At 33.1% G+C, this 20,178-nt stretch overlaps 5 non-coding genes across 5 annotated transcripts; all 5 read left to right on the top strand.

The window, feature by feature from the left end:
- The first annotated feature begins 280 nt into the window (after nt 1-280).
- Nucleotides 281-459, top strand: LOC138914349 (5.8S ribosomal RNA). The gene has a single exon (XR_011420205.1). It is a non-coding gene; the product is annotated as a 5.8S ribosomal RNA (ribosomal RNA).
- Nucleotides 460-857: 398 nt separating this feature from the next.
- LOC138914347 (large subunit ribosomal RNA) lies at nt 858-4,814 on the top strand. The gene has a single exon (XR_011420203.1). It is a non-coding gene; the product is annotated as a large subunit ribosomal RNA (ribosomal RNA).
- A 5,884-nt stretch (nt 4,815-10,698) lies between these two features.
- LOC138914351 (small subunit ribosomal RNA) lies at nt 10,699-12,693 on the top strand. Its single transcript, XR_011420207.1, has one exon. It is a non-coding gene; the product is annotated as a small subunit ribosomal RNA (ribosomal RNA).
- Nucleotides 12,694-13,316: 623 nt separating this feature from the next.
- LOC138914344 (5.8S ribosomal RNA) lies at nt 13,317-13,495 on the top strand. Its single transcript, XR_011420200.1, has one exon. It is a non-coding gene; the product is annotated as a 5.8S ribosomal RNA (ribosomal RNA).
- A 398-nt stretch (nt 13,496-13,893) lies between these two features.
- LOC138914346 (large subunit ribosomal RNA) lies at nt 13,894-17,850 on the top strand. Its single transcript, XR_011420202.1, has one exon. It is a non-coding gene; the product is annotated as a large subunit ribosomal RNA (ribosomal RNA).
- Nucleotides 17,851-20,178: the final 2,328 nt, after the last annotated feature.

Raw genomic sequence — 20,178 nt, 5'->3', positions numbered from 1 at the left:
GATCATACATTGGATAATGCAACAACCTAAAATATACAATGTTGTACCTGGTTTCAGGTTAATGTTTTATATAAAATTATCAATATATATTAACAAACAAATGCCATTACAAATAATACTTTGATATATATTGTTTATATAAAACTAAGACATTTCGCAGCATTTATTTTAGGTATATAAATACATTTATTGAAGGAATTGATATATGCCAGTAAAATGGTGTATTTTTAATTTCTTTCAATAAAAACATATTTGACCAAATTTAAAACCAATATTATAAAACTCTAAGCGGTGGATCACTCGGCTCATGGGTCGATGAAGAACGCAGCAAACTGTGCGTCATCGTGTGAACTGCAGGACACATGAACATCGACATTTTGAACGCATATCGCAGTCCATGCTGTTATGTACTTTAATTAATTTTATAGTGCTGCTTGGACTACATATGGTTGAGGGTTGTAAGACTATGCTAATTAAGTTGTTTATACAAATTTTATAATAAAATTTTATAAGCATATGGTATATTATTGGATAAAAATAATTTAATTATTTTATTCATAATATTAACAAATATATGAAAAACATTATCTCACAATATTAATTATACTTTGAGAAAAAAGAAGATTAATATTTTCTTTTTCAATCTATTAATACTGAGAAATTTCTAGCATAAAATATTATCTATAATTGTCTCTTATTAATGATTTGAAATATTAAAAACGTTGACTATATTATTATTCTTCGTTAATTCGTTACAAATAAATGCCATTAATATATATATACGTCAGCTTTAAACGAATTTAATAAAATGTTTTATCATTATATATAAAGAATTAATTGCAAATAAAAGTTATATACAACCTCAACTCATATGGGACTACCCCCTGAATTTAAGCATATTAATTAGGGGAGGAAAAGAAACTAACAAGGATTTTCTTAGTAGCGGCGAGCGAAAAGAAATCAGTTCAGCACTAAGTCACTTTGTCTATATGGCAAATGTGAGATGCAGTGTATGGAGCGTCAATATTCTAGTATGAGAAATTAACGATTTAAGTCCTTCTTAAATGAGGCCATTTACCCATAGAGGGTGCCAGGCCCGTATAACGTTAATGATTACTAGATGATGTTTCCAAAGAGTCGTGTTGCTTGATAGTGCAGCACTAAGTGGGTGGTAAACTCCATCTAAAACTAAATATAACCATGAGACCGATAGTAAACAAGTACCGTGAGGGAAAGTTGAAAAGAACTCTGAATAGAGAGTTAAACAGTACGTGAAACTGCTTAGAGGTTAAGCCCGATGAACCTGAATATCCGTTATGGAAAATTCATCATTAAAATTGTAATATTTAAACAATATTATGATAATAGTGTGCATTTTTTCCATATAAGGACATTGTAATCTATTAGCATACCAAATTTATCATAAAATATAACTTATAGTTTATTCAAATTAAATTGCTTGCATTTTAACACAGAATAAATGTTATTAATTTGATAAAGTGCTGATAGATTTATATGAATACAGTGCGTTAATTTTTCGGAATTATATAATGGCATGATTATCATTGATTTTTGTGTTTATTATATGCACTTGTAGGATTAACAATGCGAAAGATTCAGGATACCTTCGGGACCCGTCTTGAAACACGGACCAAGGAGTCTAACATATGTGCAAGTTATTGGGATATAAACCTAATAGCGTAATTAACTTGACTAATAATGGGATTAGTTTTTTAACTATTTATAGCTAATTAACACAATCCCGGGGCGTTCTATATAGTTATGTATAATGATATTTATATTATTTATGCCTCTAACTGGAACGTACCTTGAGCATATATGCTGTGACCCGAAAGATGGTGAACTATACTTGATCAGGTTGAAGTCAGGGGAAACCCTGATGGAAGACCGAAACAGTTCTGACGTGCAAATCGATTGTCAGAATTGAGTATAGGGGCGAAAGACCAATCGAACCATCTAGTAGCTGGTTCCTTCCGAAGTTTCCCTCAGGATAGCTGGTGCATTTTAATATTATATAAAATAATCTTATCTGGTAAAGCGAATGATTAGAGGCCTTAGGGTCGAAACGATCTTAACCTATTCTCAAACTTTAAATGGGTAAGAACCTTAACTTTCTTGATATGAAGTTTAAGGTTATGATATAATGTGCCCAGTGGGCCACTTTTGGTAAGCAGAACTGGCGCTGTGGGATGAACCAAACGTAATGTTACGGTGCCCAAATTAACAACTCATGCAGATACCATGAAAGGCGTTGGTTGCTTAAAACAGCAGGACGGTGATCATGGAAGTCGAAATCCGCTAAGGAGTGTGTAACAACTCACCTGCCGAAGCAACTAGCCCTTAAAATGGATGGCGCTTAAGTTGTATACCTATACATTACCGCTAAAGTAGATGATTTATATTACTTGTGATATAAATTTTGAAACTTTAGTGAGTAGGAAGGTACAATGGTATGCGTAGAAGTGTTTGGCGTAAGCCTGCATGGAGCTGCCATTGGTACAGATCTTGGTGGTAGTAGCAAATAATCGAATGAGACCTTGGAGGACTGAAGTGGAGAAGGGTTTCGTGTGAACAGTGGTTGATCACGAGTTAGTCGGTCCTAAGTTCAAGGCGAAAGCCGAAAATTTTCAAGTAAAACCAAAAACGCAATATATACAAATCAAGCTAATATAATATACTTGAATAATTTTGAACGAAAGGGAATACGGTTCCAATTCCGTAACCTGTTGAGTATCCGTTTGTTATTAAATATGGGCCTCGTGCTCATCCTGGCAACAGGAACGACCATAAAGAAGCCGTCGAGAGATATCGGAAGAGTTTTCTTTTCTGTTTTATAGCCGTACTACCATGGAAGTCTTTCGCAGAGAGATATGGTAGATGGGCTAGAAGAGCATGACATATACTGTTGTGTCGATATTTTCTCCTCGGACCTTGAAAATTTATGGTGGGGACACGCAAACTTCTCAACAGGCCGTACCAATATCCGCAGCTGGTCTCCAAGGTGAAGAGTCTCTAGTCGATAGAATAATGTAGGTAAGGGAAGTCGGCAAATTAGATCCGTAACTTCGGGATAAGGATTGGCTCTGAAGATTGAGATAGTCGGGCTTGATTGGGAAACAATAACATGGTTTATGTGCTCGTTCTGGGTAAATAGAGTTTCTAGCATTTATGTTAGTTACTTGTTCCCCGGATAGTTAGTTACGTAGCCAATTGTGGAACTTTCTTGCTAAAATTTTTAAGAATACTAATTGGGTCAAACCAATTAGTTCTTATTAATTATAACGATTATCAATTAACAATCAATTCAGAACTGGCACGGACTTGGGGAATCCGACTGTCTAATTAAAACAAAGCATTGTGATGGCCCTAGCGGGTGTTGACACAATGTGATTTCTGCCCAGTGCTCTGAATGTCAAAGTGAAGAAATTCAAGTAAGCGCGGGTCAACGGCGGGAGTAACTATGACTCTCTTAAGGTAGCCAAATGCCTCGTCATCTAATTAGTGACGCGCATGAATGGATTAACGAGATTCCTACTGTCCCTATCTACTATCTAGCGAAACCACAGCCAAGGGAACGGGCTTGGAATAATTAGCGGGGAAAGAAGACCCTTTTGAGCTTGACTCTAATCTGGCAGTGTAAGGAGACATAAGAGGTGTAGAATAAGTGGGAGATATTAGACTTCGGTTTGGTATCGTCAATGAAATACCACTACTCTTATTGTTTCCTTACTTACTTGATTAAATGGAACGTGTATCATTTCCTAGCCATTATACGGATATATTTATTATATCTTATGGTATTGGGTTTTGATGCAAGCTTCTTGATCAAAGTATCACGAGTTTGTTATATAATCGCAAACAAATTCTTTAATAAAACGGTGCATTTATGTATTTTTGATTTGAAAATTTGGTATAACTCCAATTACTCAGGTATGATCCAATTCAAGGACATTGCCAGGTAGGGAGTTTGACTGGGGCGGTACATCTCTCAAATAATAACGGAGGTGTCCCAAGGCCAGCTCAGTGCGGACAGAAACCACACATAGAGCAAAAGGGCAAATGCTGACTTGATCTCGGTGTTCAGTACACACAGGGACAGCAAAAGCTCGGCCTATCGATCCTTTTGGTTTAAAGAGTTTTTAACAAGAGGTGTCAGAAAAGTTACCATAGGGATAACTGGCTTGTGGCGGCCAAGCGTTCATAGCGACGTCGCTTTTTGATCCTTCGATGTCGGCTCTTCCTATCATTGTGAAGCAAAATTCACCAAGCGTTGGATTGTTCACCCATGCAAGGGAACGTGAGCTGGGTTTAGACCGTCGTGAGACAGGTTAGTTTTACCCTACTAATGACAAAACGTTGTTGCGACAGCATTCCTGCGTAGTACGAGAGGAACCGCAGGTACGGACCAATGGCACAATACTTGTTCGAGCGAACAGTGGTATGACGCTACGTCCGTTGGATTATGCCTGAACGCCTCTAAGGTCGTATCCGTGCTGGACTGCAATGATAAATAAGGGGCAATTTGCATTGTATGGCTTCTAAACCATTTAAAGTTTATAATTTACTTTATAAACGACAATGGATGTGATGCCAATGTAATTTGTAACATAGTAAATTGGGAGGATCTTCGATCACCTGATGCCGCGCTAGTTACATATAAAAGCATTATTTAATACAATGACAAAGCCTAGAATCAATTGTAAACGACTTTTGTAACAGGCAAGGTGTTGTAAGTGGTTGAGCAGCTGCCATACTGCGATCCACTGAAGCTTATCCTTTGCTTGATGATTCGATAATAAACATAAATTTAATTGTGTTTATTTTGTTTGGCTTTTTTAAGTCAGATATATATATATATATAAAATATATATATATAAAATAATAATTATATTTAAATAAATTTTATTTAAATATATTTAACAATGGTAGCCATATGTATCGTCATCCTATTAGTGACGCGTATAAAAATATTCTAAGTCCGAACATGCAAATAAGAGACATATGCAAGTATATGTACTTCTTAAGGTAGCCAACTGAATCGTCATCCTATTAGTGACGTGTATACAAATATTCTAAGTCCGAACATACAAGTAAGAGACATATGCAAGTATATGTACCTCTTAAGGTAGCCAACTGAATCGTCATCCTATTAGTGACGCGTATACAAATATTCTAAGTCCGAACATGCAAATAAGAGACATATGCAAGTATATGTACCTCTTAAGGTAGCCAACTGAATCGTCATCCTATTAGTGACGCGTATAAAAATATTCTAAGTCCGAACATGCAAATAAGAGACATATGCAAGTATATGTACCTCTTAAGGTAGCCAACTGAATCGTCATCCTATTAGTGACGTGTATAAAAATATTCTAAGTCCGAACATACAAGTAAGAGACATATGCAAGTATATGTACCTCTTAAGGTAGCCAACTGAATCGTCATCCTATTAGTGACGTGTATAAAAATATTCTAAGTCCGAACATGCAAGTAAGAGACATATGCAAGTCAATGTTCCTCTTAAAATAGATGATTGAATCGTCATCCTATTAGTGACGTGTATAAAAATATTCCAAGTCCAAACATGAGTTATATGGATATGAAAATAATATTAAGTTCTAGTATGGATATGAAAAAAATGAGTTATATGGATATGGGAAAAATAACAAGTTCTAGTATGGATATGAAAAAAATGAGTTATGTGGATATGGGAAAAATAATAATTTCTAGTATGGATATGAAAAAAAAATGAGTTATATGGATATGGAAAAGAATACAGAGTTCTAGTATGGATATGGAAAAATGAGTTATATGAATATGGGAAAAATGATAAGTTCTAGTATGGATATGAAAAAATATTGAGTTATATGGATATTAAAGAAATAATAAGTTCTAGTATGGATATGGAATAAAATGAGTTATATAGATATGGCAAAAAATTTAATGTTCTAGTATGGATATGAAAAAAATTAGTTATATGAATATGGGAAAATTTATAAGTTCTAGTATGGATATGGGAAAAATAATAAGTTCTAGTATGGATATAAAAAAATATTGAGTTATATGGATATTAAAGAAATAATAAGTTCTAGTATGGATATGGAAAAAAATTAGTTATATTGATATGCTAAATAATGAGTTATATGCATATGGGAAAAATACTAAGTTGTAGTATGGATATGGGAAGAATACTGAGTTCTAGTATGGATATGGGAAAAATAATCAGTTCTAGTATGGATATGAAAAAATATTGAGTTTTATGGATATTGAAGAGATAATAAGCTCTAGTATGGATATGGAAAAAATTAATTATATTGTAATAGTAAATAATAAGTTATATGGATATAGGAAGAAAATTAGGTTCTAGTATGGATATGAAAAAAATTAGTTCTATGGATATGGGAAAAATAAAAAGTTCTGGTATGGATATGGAAAAATATTAAGTTATATGGATATTTAAGAAATAATAAGTTCTAGTATGGATATGGAATAAAATGAGTTGTAGAGATATGGCAAAAATATAATGTTCTAGTATGGATATGAAAAAAATTAGTTATATGAATATGGGAAAATTTATAAGTTCTAGTATGGATATGGGAAAAAGAATAAGTTCTAGTATGGATATGAAAAAATATTGAGTTATATGAATATTAAAGAAATAATAAGTTCTAGTATGAATATGGAAAAATATTATTTATATTGATATGGTAAATAATGATTTATATGGATATGGGATAAATACTAAATTCTAGTGTGGATATGGATAATTATATAGATATAGAACAAAAAATAAGTTATATGGATATGGTGGCATCAGTACGAAATATGCCCAATTTACATACACCGGAGCCGCAGTACGATAAATACCCAATATTTAGACGTCGTGGCCAAAAACATATATAGGGAGGCAGTGCTCGCCGACCGGCCGTATTGTTCAAAATTTATGTTTATCATATTATTTTGGCAATGCTATATATAAATGATATCTTATACATATAATTCAATTATAGCGATATGGAAATACCATATTATATGTATAAAGAAAAAAAATGTATAATAAAATATACATTGACATACAAATATGGCTAGTTGTATGGATATGCCGTATTCATTATATGGATACGGCATATAGATTATATAAATATGACCAAAAAATATTTTATATTGATATGGCAAATAAAGAAATTACTTGAATATGGAAATAAAAGAAGTTATATTGATATGGAAGAAAATAATGAGTCATATAGATATGTTGGCATCAGTACGAAATATGCCCAATTTACATACACCGGGGCCGCAGTACGAAAAATACCCAATATTTAGACGTCGTGGCCAAAAACATATATAGGGAGGCAGTGCTCGCCGACCGGCCGTATTGTTCAAAATTTATGTTTATCATATTATTTTGGCAATGCTATATATAAATGATATCTTATACATATAATTCAATTATAGCGATATGGAAATACCATATTATATGTATAAAGAAAAAAAATGTATAATAAAATATACATTGACATACAAATATGGCTAGTTGTATGGATATGCCGTATTCATTATATGGATACGGCATATAGATTATATAAATATGACCAAAAAATATTTTATATTGATATGGCAAATAAAGAAATTACTTGAATATGGAAATAAAAGAAGTTATATTGATATGGAAGAAAATAATGAGTCATATAGATATGTTGGCATCAGTACGAAATATGCCCAATTTACATACACCGGGGCCGCAGTACGAAAAATACCCAATATTTAGACGTCGTGGCCAAAAACATATATAGGGAGGCAGTGCTCGCCGACCGGCCGTATTGTTCAAAATTTATGTTTATCATATTATTTTGGCAATGCTATATATAAATGATATCTTATACATATAATTCAATTATAGCGATATGGAAATACCATATTATATGTATAAAGAAAAAAAATGTATAATAAAATATACATTGACATACAAATATGGCTAGTTGTATGGATATGCCGTATTCATTATATGGATACGGCATATAGATTATATAAATATGACCAAAAAATATTTTATATTGATATGGCAAATAAAGAAATTACTTGAATATGGAAATAAAAGAAGTTATATTGATATGGAAGAAAATAATGAGTCATATAGATATGTTGGCATCAGTACGAAATATGCCCAATTTACATACACCGGGGCCGCAGTACGAAAAATACCCAATATTTAGACGTCGTGGCCAAAAACATATATAGGGAGGCAGTGCTCGCCGACCGGCCGTATTGTTCAAAATTTATGTTTATCATATTATTTTGGCAATGCTATATATAAATGATATCTTATACATATAATTCAATTATAGCGATATGGAAATACCATATTATATGTATAAAGAAAAAAAATGTATAATAAAATATACATTGACATACAAATATGGCTAGTTGTATGGATATGCCGTATTCATTATATGGATACGGCATATAGATTATATAAATATGACCAAAAAATATTTTATATTGATATGGCAAATAAAGAAATTACTTGAATATGGAAATAAAAGAAGTTATATTGATATGGAAGAAAATAATGAGTCATATAGATATGTTGGCATCAGTACGAAATATGCCCAATTTACATACACCGGGGCCGCAGTACGAAAAATACCCAATATTTAGACGTCGTGGCCAAAAACATATATAGGGAGGCAGTGCTCGCCGACCGGCCGTATTGTTCAAAATTTATGTTTATCATATTATTTTGGCAATGCTATATATAAATGATATCTTATACATATAATTCAATTATAGCGATATGGAAATACCATATTATATGTATAAAGAAAAAAAATGTATAATAAAATATACATTGACATACAAATATGGCTAGTTGTATGGATATGCCGTATTCATTATATGGATACGGCATATAGATTATATAAATATGACCAAAAAATATTTTATATTGATATGGCAAATAAAGAAATTACTTGAATATGGACATAAAAGAAGTTATATTGATATGGAAGAAAATAATGAGTCATATAGATATGTTGGCATCAGTACGAAATATGCCCAATTTACATACACCGGGGCCGCAGTACGAAAAATACCCAATATTTAGACGTCGTGGCCAAAAACATATATAGGGAGGCAGTGCTCGCCGACCGGCCGTATTGTTCAAAATTTATGTTTATCATATTATTTTGGCAATGCTATATATAAATGATATCTTATACATATAATTCAATTATAGCGATATGGAAATACCATATTATATGTATAAAGAAAAAAAATGTATAATAAAATATACATTGACATACAAATATGGCTAGTTGTATGGATATGCCGTATTCATTATATGGATACGGCATATAGATTATATGGATATGACCAAAAAATAATTCATAAAGAAATTATATGAATATGGCAGAAATAATTGGTTATATTAATATGATCAAATAATACTTTATATAAAAAAGTGAATATCTTTGGTTGGGTGGCAAAGAGAATTAAATATGCCCGATATATAGACGTCGTGGCCAAAAACTACTATAGGGTGAAGTGCTTGTCTGTTGGTCTATATATATACATATAATATTTTATGCGTACACATTATTATTATAGATAGTTAATATCTATCGTATGGGTGGCAAACGGAATTAAATAATTTCGATATTTAGACGTCGTGGCCAAAAACTACTATAGGATGGTCAGTGGTTGTCCACCAATTAATTATTGAACAAACCATATGAATATCATATGCTGTTGTCAATATAATGTATATCAATAATAATAAAAAATAAGGATGGTACAGTAAGTAGTCCATCTACTATTGAACAAAATATATTATAATATATACTTTTGTTATCAATAGAACAACATATATTAAAATCAAAATATTATCCGTATAAATTTGTTTCTTAAATGAAATTAAGACTTGGCTACGCGGTTAATATTATAAACCCATGATAATAAGGTGAAACAGAGGTCAAGTTTCTATTATATATAGAATAACAAATTGTTTCCGACTTTTATCGTTAATCTTTGGTGGCAGGTATATATGATAATTTATATTAAATTATTATATCCCCTGTCGTTTGGGCACAGAGTATCGCTTGCCGGTACAATGTGTTTACAAAAAGCATTATAATAAAATATAATTGCAATATTAGTGATCAAAATAATTTCATATGCGCTCGGTTTTATATCATATATTACCAGAGAGTTATATGGAAAAGATAAATTTTAAATTTATCATCAAAATGCAAATGATTTAACTCAATATTTATATTGGTTAAACAAAAATTGTACATGTGTGGATACAATAATTATGTATGTTGAACAAAAATGATATTTTAGAATGAAATATGTATATATAATATAATAAAAACTTATAGAAAGAACAATATATATTGAAAATTGTGTTATAAAAAAGTTGTACTTTTTCTTTAACATCAATTATAAACTTGTTATATTAGTGGCGAAACAAGTAAAAATTAAAGAACGTATACGAATGCCATATAAAAATGGCCGTATTCGAATTAAAATAGAATTATTTCACAAAGCAAAAAAAAAATATTGAATTAAAATCAATATTTAAGAAAAACCGAACATATAAAATGGAAATAAAATCTATTATATTTATATTACTAATTTCTATTCAAAAAATATGAATGAAATATGAACGAAAACATTATTCTGGTTGATCCTGCCAGTAGTTATATGCTTGTCTCAAAGATTAAGCCATGCATGTCTAAGTACACACGAATTAAAAGTGAAACCGCAAAAGGCTCATTATATCAGTTATGGTTCCTTAGATCGTTAACAGTTACTTGGATAACTGTGGTAATTCTAGAGCTAATACATGCAATTAAAACATGAACCTTATGGGACATGTGCTTTTATTAGGCTAAAACCAAGCGATCGCAAGATCGTTATATTGGTTGAACTCTAGATAACATGCAGATCGTATGGTCTTGTACCGACGACAGATCTTTCAAATGTCTGCCCTATCAACTTTTGATGGTAGTATCTAGGACTACCATGGTTGCAACGGGTAACGGGGAATCAGGGTTCGATTCCGGAGAGGGAGCCTGAGAAACGGCTACCACATCTAAGGAAGGCAGCAGGCGCGTAAATTACCCACTCCCAGCTCGGGGAGGTAGTGACGAAAAATAACAATACAGGACTCATATCCGAGGCCCTGTAATTGGAATGAGTACACTTTAAATCCTTTAACAAGGACCAATTGGAGGGCAAGTCTGGTGCCAGCAGCCGCGGTAATTCCAGCTCCAATAGCGTATATTAAAGTTGTTGCGGTTAAAACGTTCGTAGTTGAACTTGTGCTTCATACGGGTAGTACAACTTACAATTGTGGTTAGTACTATACCTTTATGTATGTAAGCGTATTACCGGTGGAGTTCTTATATGTGTTTAAATACTTGTATTTTTTCATATGTTCCTCCTATTTAAAAACCTGCATTAGTGCTCTTAAACGAGTGTTATTGTGGGCCGGTACAATTACTTTGAACAAATTAGAGTGCTTAAAGCAGGCTTCAAATGCCTGAATATTCTGTGCATGGGATAATGAAATAAGACCTCTGTTCTGCTTTCATTGGTTTTCAGATCAAGAGGTAATGATTAATAGAAGCAGTTTGGGGGCATTAGTATTACGACGCGAGAGGTGAAATTCTTGGACCGTCGTAAGACTAACTTAAGCGAAAGCATTTGCCAAAGATGTTTTCATTAATCAAGAACGAAAGTTAGAGGTTCGAAGGCGATCAGATACCGCCCTAGTTCTAACCATAAACGATGCCAGCTAGCAATTGGGTGTAGCTACTTTTATGGCTCTCTCAGTCGCTTCCCGGGAAACCAAAGCTTTTGGGCTCCGGGGGAAGTATGGTTGCAAAGCTGAAACTTAAAGGAATTGACGGAAGGGCACCACCAGGAGTGGAGCCTGCGGCTTAATTTGACTCAACACGGGAAAACTTACCAGGTCCGAACATAAGTGTGTAAGACAGATTGATAGCTCTTTCTCGAATCTATGGGTGGTGGTGCATGGCCGTTCTTAGTTCGTGGAGTGATTTGTCTGGTTAATTCCGATAACGAACGAGACTCAAATATATTAAATAGATATCTTCAGGATTATGGTGTTGAAGCTTATATAGCCTTCATTCATGGTGGCAGTAAAATGTTTATTGTGTTTGAATGTGTTTATATAAGTGGAGCCGTACCTGTTGGTTTGTCCCATTATAAGGACACTAGCTTCTTAAATGGACAAATTGCGTCTAGCAATAATGAGATTGAGCAATAACAGGTCTGTGATGCCCTTAGATGTCCTGGGCTGCACGCGCGCTACAATGAAAGTATCAACGTGTATTTCCTAGACCGAGAGGTCCGGGTAAACCGCTGAACCACTTTCATGCTTGGGATTGTGAACTGAAACTGTTCACATGAACTTGGAATTCCCAGTAAGTGTGAGTCATTAACTCGCATTGATTACGTCCCTGCCCTTTGTACACACCGCCCGTCGCTACTACCGATTGAATTATTTAGTGAGGTCTCCGGACGTGATCACTGTGACGCCTTGTGTGTTACGGTTGTTTCGCAAAAGTTGACCGAACTTGATTATTTAGAGGAAGTAAAAGTCGTAACAAGGTTTCCGTAGGTGAACCTGCGGAAGGATCATTATTGTATAATATCCTTACCGTTAATAAAAAAATTTGTTAATACAAATTTAATACAAATTACCAATATATATATATATATACATAATAATTATAATAATAATTATACCAAAAATATGATCTTAAAAGTAAAAGATCAAATAAATTTCGAACAAGCAAATCGAAATATTGTAATAATATAATATTATTACAAATAAATTAAATAGAAACAAACATAAAATTCGAACAAGCAAATCGAATTATTAATATAATAAAATATATTTTATATATTTATTATAAACTTTTGTGTGTATATGGACCATAATATACACGCGTTGCGAGATGTATTGGCCAACTAATTTGATGATGATCATACATTGGATAATGCAACAACCTAAAATATACAATGTTGTACCTGGTTTCAGGTTAATGTTTTATATAAAATTATCAATATATATTAACAAACAAATGCCATTACAAATAATACTTTGATATATATTGTTTATATAAAACTAAGACATTTCGCAGCATTTATTTTAGGTATATAAATACATTTATTGAAGGAATTGATATATGCCAGTAAAATGGTGTATTTTTAATTTCTTTCAATAAAAACATATTTGACCAAATTTAAAACCAATATTATAAAACTCTAAGCGGTGGATCACTCGGCTCATGGGTCGATGAAGAACGCAGCAAACTGTGCGTCATCGTGTGAACTGCAGGACACATGAACATCGACATTTTGAACGCATATCGCAGTCCATGCTGTTATGTACTTTAATTAATTTTATAGTGCTGCTTGGACTACATATGGTTGAGGGTTGTAAGACTATGCTAATTAAGTTGTTTATACAAATTTTATAATAAAATTTTATAAGCATATGGTATATTATTGGATAAAAATAATTTAATTATTTTATTCATAATATTAACAAATATATGAAAAACATTATCTCACAATAGTAATTAAACTTTGAGAAAAACGAAGAGGAATATTTTCTTTTTCAATCAAATAATACTGAGAAATGTCTAGCATAAAATATTATCTAGAATTGTCTCTTATTAATGATTTGAAATATGAAAAACGTTGACAATATTATTATTCTTCGTTAATTCGTTACAAATAAATGCCATTAATATATATATACGTCAGCTTTAAACGAATTTAATAAAATGTTTTATCATTATATATAAAGAATTAATTGCAAATAAAAGTTATATACAACCTCAACTCATATGGGACTACCCCCTGAATTTAAGCATATTAATTAGGGGAGGAAAAGAAACTAACAAGGATTTTCTTAGTAGCGGCGAGCGAAAAGAAATCAGTTCAGCACTAAGTCACTTTGTCTATATGGCAAATGTGAGATGCAGTGTATGGAGCGTCAATATTCTAGTATGAGAAATTAACGATTTAAGTCCTTCTTAAATGAGGCCATTTACCCATAGAGGGTGCCAGGCCCGTATAACGTTAATGATTACTAGATGATGTTTCCAAAGAGTCGTGTTGCTTGATAGTGCAGCACTAAGTGGGTGGTAAACTCCATCTAAAACTAAATATAACCATGAGACCGATAGTAAACAAGTACCGTGAGGGAAAGTTGAAAAGAACTCTGAATAGAGAGTTAAACAGTACGTGAAACTGCTTAGAGGTTAAGCCCGATGAACCTGAATATCCGTTATGGAAAATTCATCATTAAAATTGTAATATTTAAACAATATTATGATAATAGTGTGCATTTTTTCCATATAAGGACATTGTAATCTATTAGCATACCAAATTTATCATAAAATATAACTTATAGTTTATTCAAATTAAATTGCTTGCATTTTAACACAGAATAAATGTTATTAATTTGATAAAGTGCTGATAGATTTATATGAATACAGTGCGTTAATTTTTCGGAATTATATAATGGCATGATTATCATTGATTTTTGTGTTTATTATATGCACTTGTAGGATTAACAATGCGAAAGATTCAGGATACCTTCGGGACCCGTCTTGAAACACGGACCAAGGAGTCTAACATATGTGCAAGTTATTGGGATATAAACCTAATAGCGTAATTAACTTGACTAATAATGGGATTAGTTTTTTAACTATTTATAGCTAATTAACACAATCCCGGGGCGTTCTATATAGTTATGTATAATGATATTTATATTATTTATGCCTCTAACTGGAACGTACCTTGAGCATATATGCTGTGACCCGAAAGATGGTGAACTATACTTGATCAGGTTGAAGTCAGGGGAAACCCTGATGGAAGACCGAAACAGTTCTGACGTGCAAATCGATTGTCAGAATTGAGTATAGGGGCGAAAGACCAATCGAACCATCTAGTAGCTGGTTCCTTCCGAAGTTTCCCTCAGGATAGCTGGTGCATTTTAATATTATATAAAATAATCTTATCTGGTAAAGCGAATGATTAGAGGCCTTAGGGTCGAAACGATCTTAACCTATTCTCAAACTTTAAATGGGTAAGAACCTTAACTTTCTTGATATGAAGTTTAAGGTTATGATATAATGTGCCCAGTGGGCCACTTTTGGTAAGCAGAACTGGCGCTGTGGGATGAACCAAACGTAATGTTACGGTGCCCAAATTAACAACTCATGCAGATACCATGAAAGGCGTTGGTTGCTTAAAACAGCAGGACGGTGATCATGGAAGTCGAAATCCGCTAAGGAGTGTGTAACAACTCACCTGCCGAAGCAACTAGCCCTTAAAATGGATGGCGCTTAAGTTGTATACCTATACATTACCGCTAAAGTAGATGATTTATATTACTTGTGATATAAATTTTGAAACTTTAGTGAGTAGGAAGGTACAATGGTATGCGTAGAAGTGTTTGGCGTAAGCCTGCATGGAGCTGCCATTGGTACAGATCTTGGTGGTAGTAGCAAATAATCGAATGAGACCTTGGAGGACTGAAGTGGAGAAGGGTTTCGTGTGAACAGTGGTTGATCACGAGTTAGTCGGTCCTAAGTTCAAGGCGAAAGCCGAAAATTTTCAAGTAAAACCAAAAACGCAATATATACAAATCAAGCTAATATAATATACTTGAATAATTTTGAACGAAAGGGAATACGGTTCCAATTCCGTAACCTGTTGAGTATCCGTTTGTTATTAAATATGGGCCTCGTGCTCATCCTGGCAACAGGAACGACCATAAAGAAGCCGTCGAGAGATATCGGAAGAGTTTTCTTTTCTGTTTTATAGCCGTACTACCATGGAAGTCTTTCGCAGAGAGATATGGTAGATGGGCTAGAAGAGCATGACATATACTGTTGTGTCGATATTTTCTCCTCGGACCTTGAAAATTTATGGTGGGGACACGCAAACTTCTCAACAGGCCGTACCAATATCCGCAGCTGGTCTCCAAGGTGAAGAGTCTCTAGTCGATAGAATAATGTAGGTAAGGGAAGTCGGCAAATTAGATCCGTAACTTCGGGATAAGGATTGGCTCTGAAGATTGAGATAGTCGGGCTTGATTGGGAAACAATAACATGGTTTATGTGCTCGTTCTGGGTAAATAGAGTTTCTAGCATTTATGTTAGTTACTTGTTCCCCGGATAGTTAGTTACGTAGCCAATTGTGGAACTTTCTTGCTAAAATTTTTAAGAATACTAATTGGGTCAAACCAATTAGTTCTTATTAATTATAACGATTATCAATTAACAATCAATTCAGAACTGGCACGGACTTGGGGAATCCGACTGTCTAATTAAAACAAAGCATTGTGATGGCCCTAGCGGGTGTTGACACAATGTGATTTCTGCCCAGTGCTCTGAATGTCAAAGTGAAGAAATTCAAGTAAGCGCGGGTCAACGGCGGGAGTAACTATGACTCTCTTAAGGTAGCCAAATGCCTCGTCATCTAATTAGTGACGCGCATGAATGGATTAACGAGATTCCTACTGTCCCTATCTACTATCTAGCGAAACCACAGCCAAGGGAACGGGCTTGGAATAATTAGCGGGGAAAGAAGACCCTTTTGAGCTTGACTCTAATCTGGCAGTGTAAGGAGACATAAGAGGTGTAGAATAAGTGGGAGATATTAGACTTCGGTTTGGTATCGTCAATGAAATACCACTACTCTTATTGTTTCCTTACTTACTTGATTAAATGGAACGTGTATCATTTCCTAGCCATTATACGGATATATTTATTATATCTTATGGTATTGGGTTTTGATGCAAGCTTCTTGATCAAAGTATCACGAGTTTGTTATATAATCGCAAACAAATTCTTTAATAAAACGGTGCATTTATGTATTTTTGATTTGAAAATTTGGTATAACTCCAATTACTCAGGTATGATCCAATTCAAGGACATTGCCAGGTAGGGAGTTTGACTGGGGCGGTACATCTCTCAAATAATAACGGAGGTGTCCCAAGGCCAGCTCAGTGCGGACAGAAACCACACATAGAGCAAAAGGGCAAATGCTGACTTGATCTCGGTGTTCAGTACACACAGGGACAGCAAAAGCTCGGCCTATCGATCCTTTTGGTTTAAAGAGTTTTTAACAAGAGGTGTCAGAAAAGTTACCATAGGGATAACTGGCTTGTGGCGGCCAAGCGTTCATAGCGACGTCGCTTTTTGATCCTTCGATGTCGGCTCTTCCTATCATTGTGAAGCAAAATTCACCAAGCGTTGGATTGTTCACCCATGCAAGGGAACGTGAGCTGGGTTTAGACCGTCGTGAGACAGGTTAGTTTTACCCTACTAATGACAAAACGTTGTTGCGACAGCATTCCTGCGTAGTACGAGAGGAACCGCAGGTACGGACCAATGGCACAATACTTGTTCGAGCGAACAGTGGTATGACGCTACGTCCGTTGGATTATGCCTGAACGCCTCTAAGGTCGTATCCGTGCTGGACTGCAATGATAAATAAGGGGCAATTTGCATTGTATGGCTTCTAAACCATTTAAAGTTTATAATTTACTTTATAAACGACAATGGATGTGATGCCAATGTAATTTGTAACATAGTAAATTGGGAGGATCTTCGATCACCTGATGCCGCGCTAGTTACATATAAAAGCATTATTTAATACAATGACAAAGCCTAGAATCAATTGTAAACGACTTTTGTAACAGGCAAGGTGTTGTAAGTGGTTGAGCAGCTGCCATACTGCGATCCACTGAAGCTTATCCTTTGCTTGATGATTCGATAATAAACATAAATTTAATTGTGTTTATTTTGTTTGGCTTTTTTAAGTCAGAATATATATATATATAAAAATATATATATATAAAATAATAATTATATTTAAATAAATTTTATTTAAATATATTTAACAATGGTAGCCATATGTATCGTCATCCTATTAGTGACGCGTATAAAAATATTCTAAGTCCGAACATGCAAATAAGAGACATATGCAAGTATATGTACTTCTTAAGGTAGCCAACTGAATCGTCATCCTATTAGTGACGTGTATACAAATATTCTAAGTCCGAACATACAAGTAAGAGACATATGCAAGTATATGTACCTCTTAAGGTAGCCAACTGAATCGTCATCCTATTAGTGACGTGTATAAAAATATTCTAAGTCCGAACATACAAATAAGAGACATATGCAAGTATATGTACCTCTTAAGGTAGCCAACTGAATCGTCATCCTATTAGTGACGCGTATAAAAATATTCTAAGTCCGAACATGCAAATAAGAGACATATGCAAGTATATGTACCTCTTAAGGTAGCCAACTGAATCGTCATCCTATTAGTGACGCGTATAAAAATATTCTAAGTCCGAACATACAAATAAGAGACATATGCAAGTATATGTACCTCTTAAGGTAGCCAACTGAATCGTCATCCTATTAGTGACGTGTATAAAAATATTCTAAGTCCGAACATACAAGTAAGAGACATATGCAAGTATATGTTCCTCTTAAGGTAGCCAACTGAATCGTCATCCTATTAGTGACGTGTATAAAAATATTCCAAGTCCAAACATGAGTTATATGGATATGAAAATAATATTAAGTTCTAGTATGGATATGAAAAAAATGAGTTATATGGATATGGGAAAAATAACAAGTTCTAGTATGGATATGAAAAAAATGAGTTATGTGGATATGGGAAAAATAATAATTTCTAGTATGGATATGAAAAAAAAATGAGTTATATGGATATGGAAAAGAATACAGAGTTCTAGTATGGATATGGAAAAATGAGTTATATGAATATGGGAAAAATGATAAGTTCTAGTATGGATATGAAAAAATATTGAGTTATATGGATATTAAAGAAATAATAAGTTCTAGTATGGATATGGAATAAAATGAGTTATATAGATATGGCAAAAAATTTAATGTTCTAGTATGGATATGAAAAAAATTAGTTATATGAATATGGGAAAATTTATAAGTTCTAGTATGGATATGGGAAAAATAATAAGTTCTAGTATGGATATAAAAAAATATTGAGTTATATGGATATTAAAGAAATAATAAGTTCTAGTATGGATATGGAAAAAAATTAGTTATATTGATATGCTAAATAATGAGTTATATGCATATGGGAAAAATACTAAGTTGTAGTATGGATATGGGAAGAATACTGAGTTCTAGTATGGATATGGGAAAAATAATCAGTTCTAGTATGGATATGAAAAAATATTGAGTTTTATGGATATTGAAGAGATAATAAGCTCTAGTATGGATATGGAAAAAATTAATTATATTGTAATAGTAAATAATAAGTTATATGGATATAGGAAGAAAATTAGGTTCTAGTATGGATATGAAAAAAATTAGTTCTATGGATATGGGAAAAATAAAAAGTTCTGGTATGGATATGGAAAAATATTAAGTTATATGGATATTTAAAGAAATAATAAGTTCTAGTATGGATATGGAATAAAATGAGTTGTAGAGATATGGCAAAAATATAATGTTCTAGTATGGATATGAAAAAAATTAGTTATATGAATATGGGAAAATTTATAAGTTCTAGTATGGATATGGGAAAAAGAATAAGTTCTAGTATGGATATGAAAAAATATTGAGTTATATGAATATTAAAGAAATAATAAGTTCTAGTATGAATATGGAAAAATATTATTTATATTGATATGGTAAATAATGATTTATATGGATATGGGATAAATACTAAATTCTAGTGTGGATATGGATAATTATATAGATATAGAACAAAAAATAAGTTATATGGATATGGTGGCATCAGTACGAAATATGCCCAATTTACATACACCGGAGCCGCAGTACGATAAATACCCAATATTTAGACGTCGTGGCCAAAAACATATATAGGGAGGCAGTGCTCGCCGACCGGCCGTATTGTTCAAAATTTATGTTTATCATATTATTTTGGCAATGCTATATATAAATGATATCTTATACATATAATTCAATTATAGCGATATGGAAATACCATATTATATGTATAAAGAAAAAAAATGTATAATAAAATATACATTGACATACAAATATGGCTAGTTGTATGGATATGCCGTATTCATTATATGGA

Source organism: Drosophila takahashii, unplaced genomic scaffold, assembly GCF_030179915.1.
Source record: "Drosophila takahashii strain IR98-3 E-12201 unplaced genomic scaffold, DtakHiC1v2 scaffold_182, whole genome shotgun sequence".
Taxonomy (NCBI): Eukaryota; Metazoa; Arthropoda; class Insecta; order Diptera; family Drosophilidae; genus Drosophila; species Drosophila takahashii.
The sequence above is the reverse complement of the archived record's forward strand: the minus strand, read 5'-3'. Positions and strand labels throughout refer to the sequence as shown.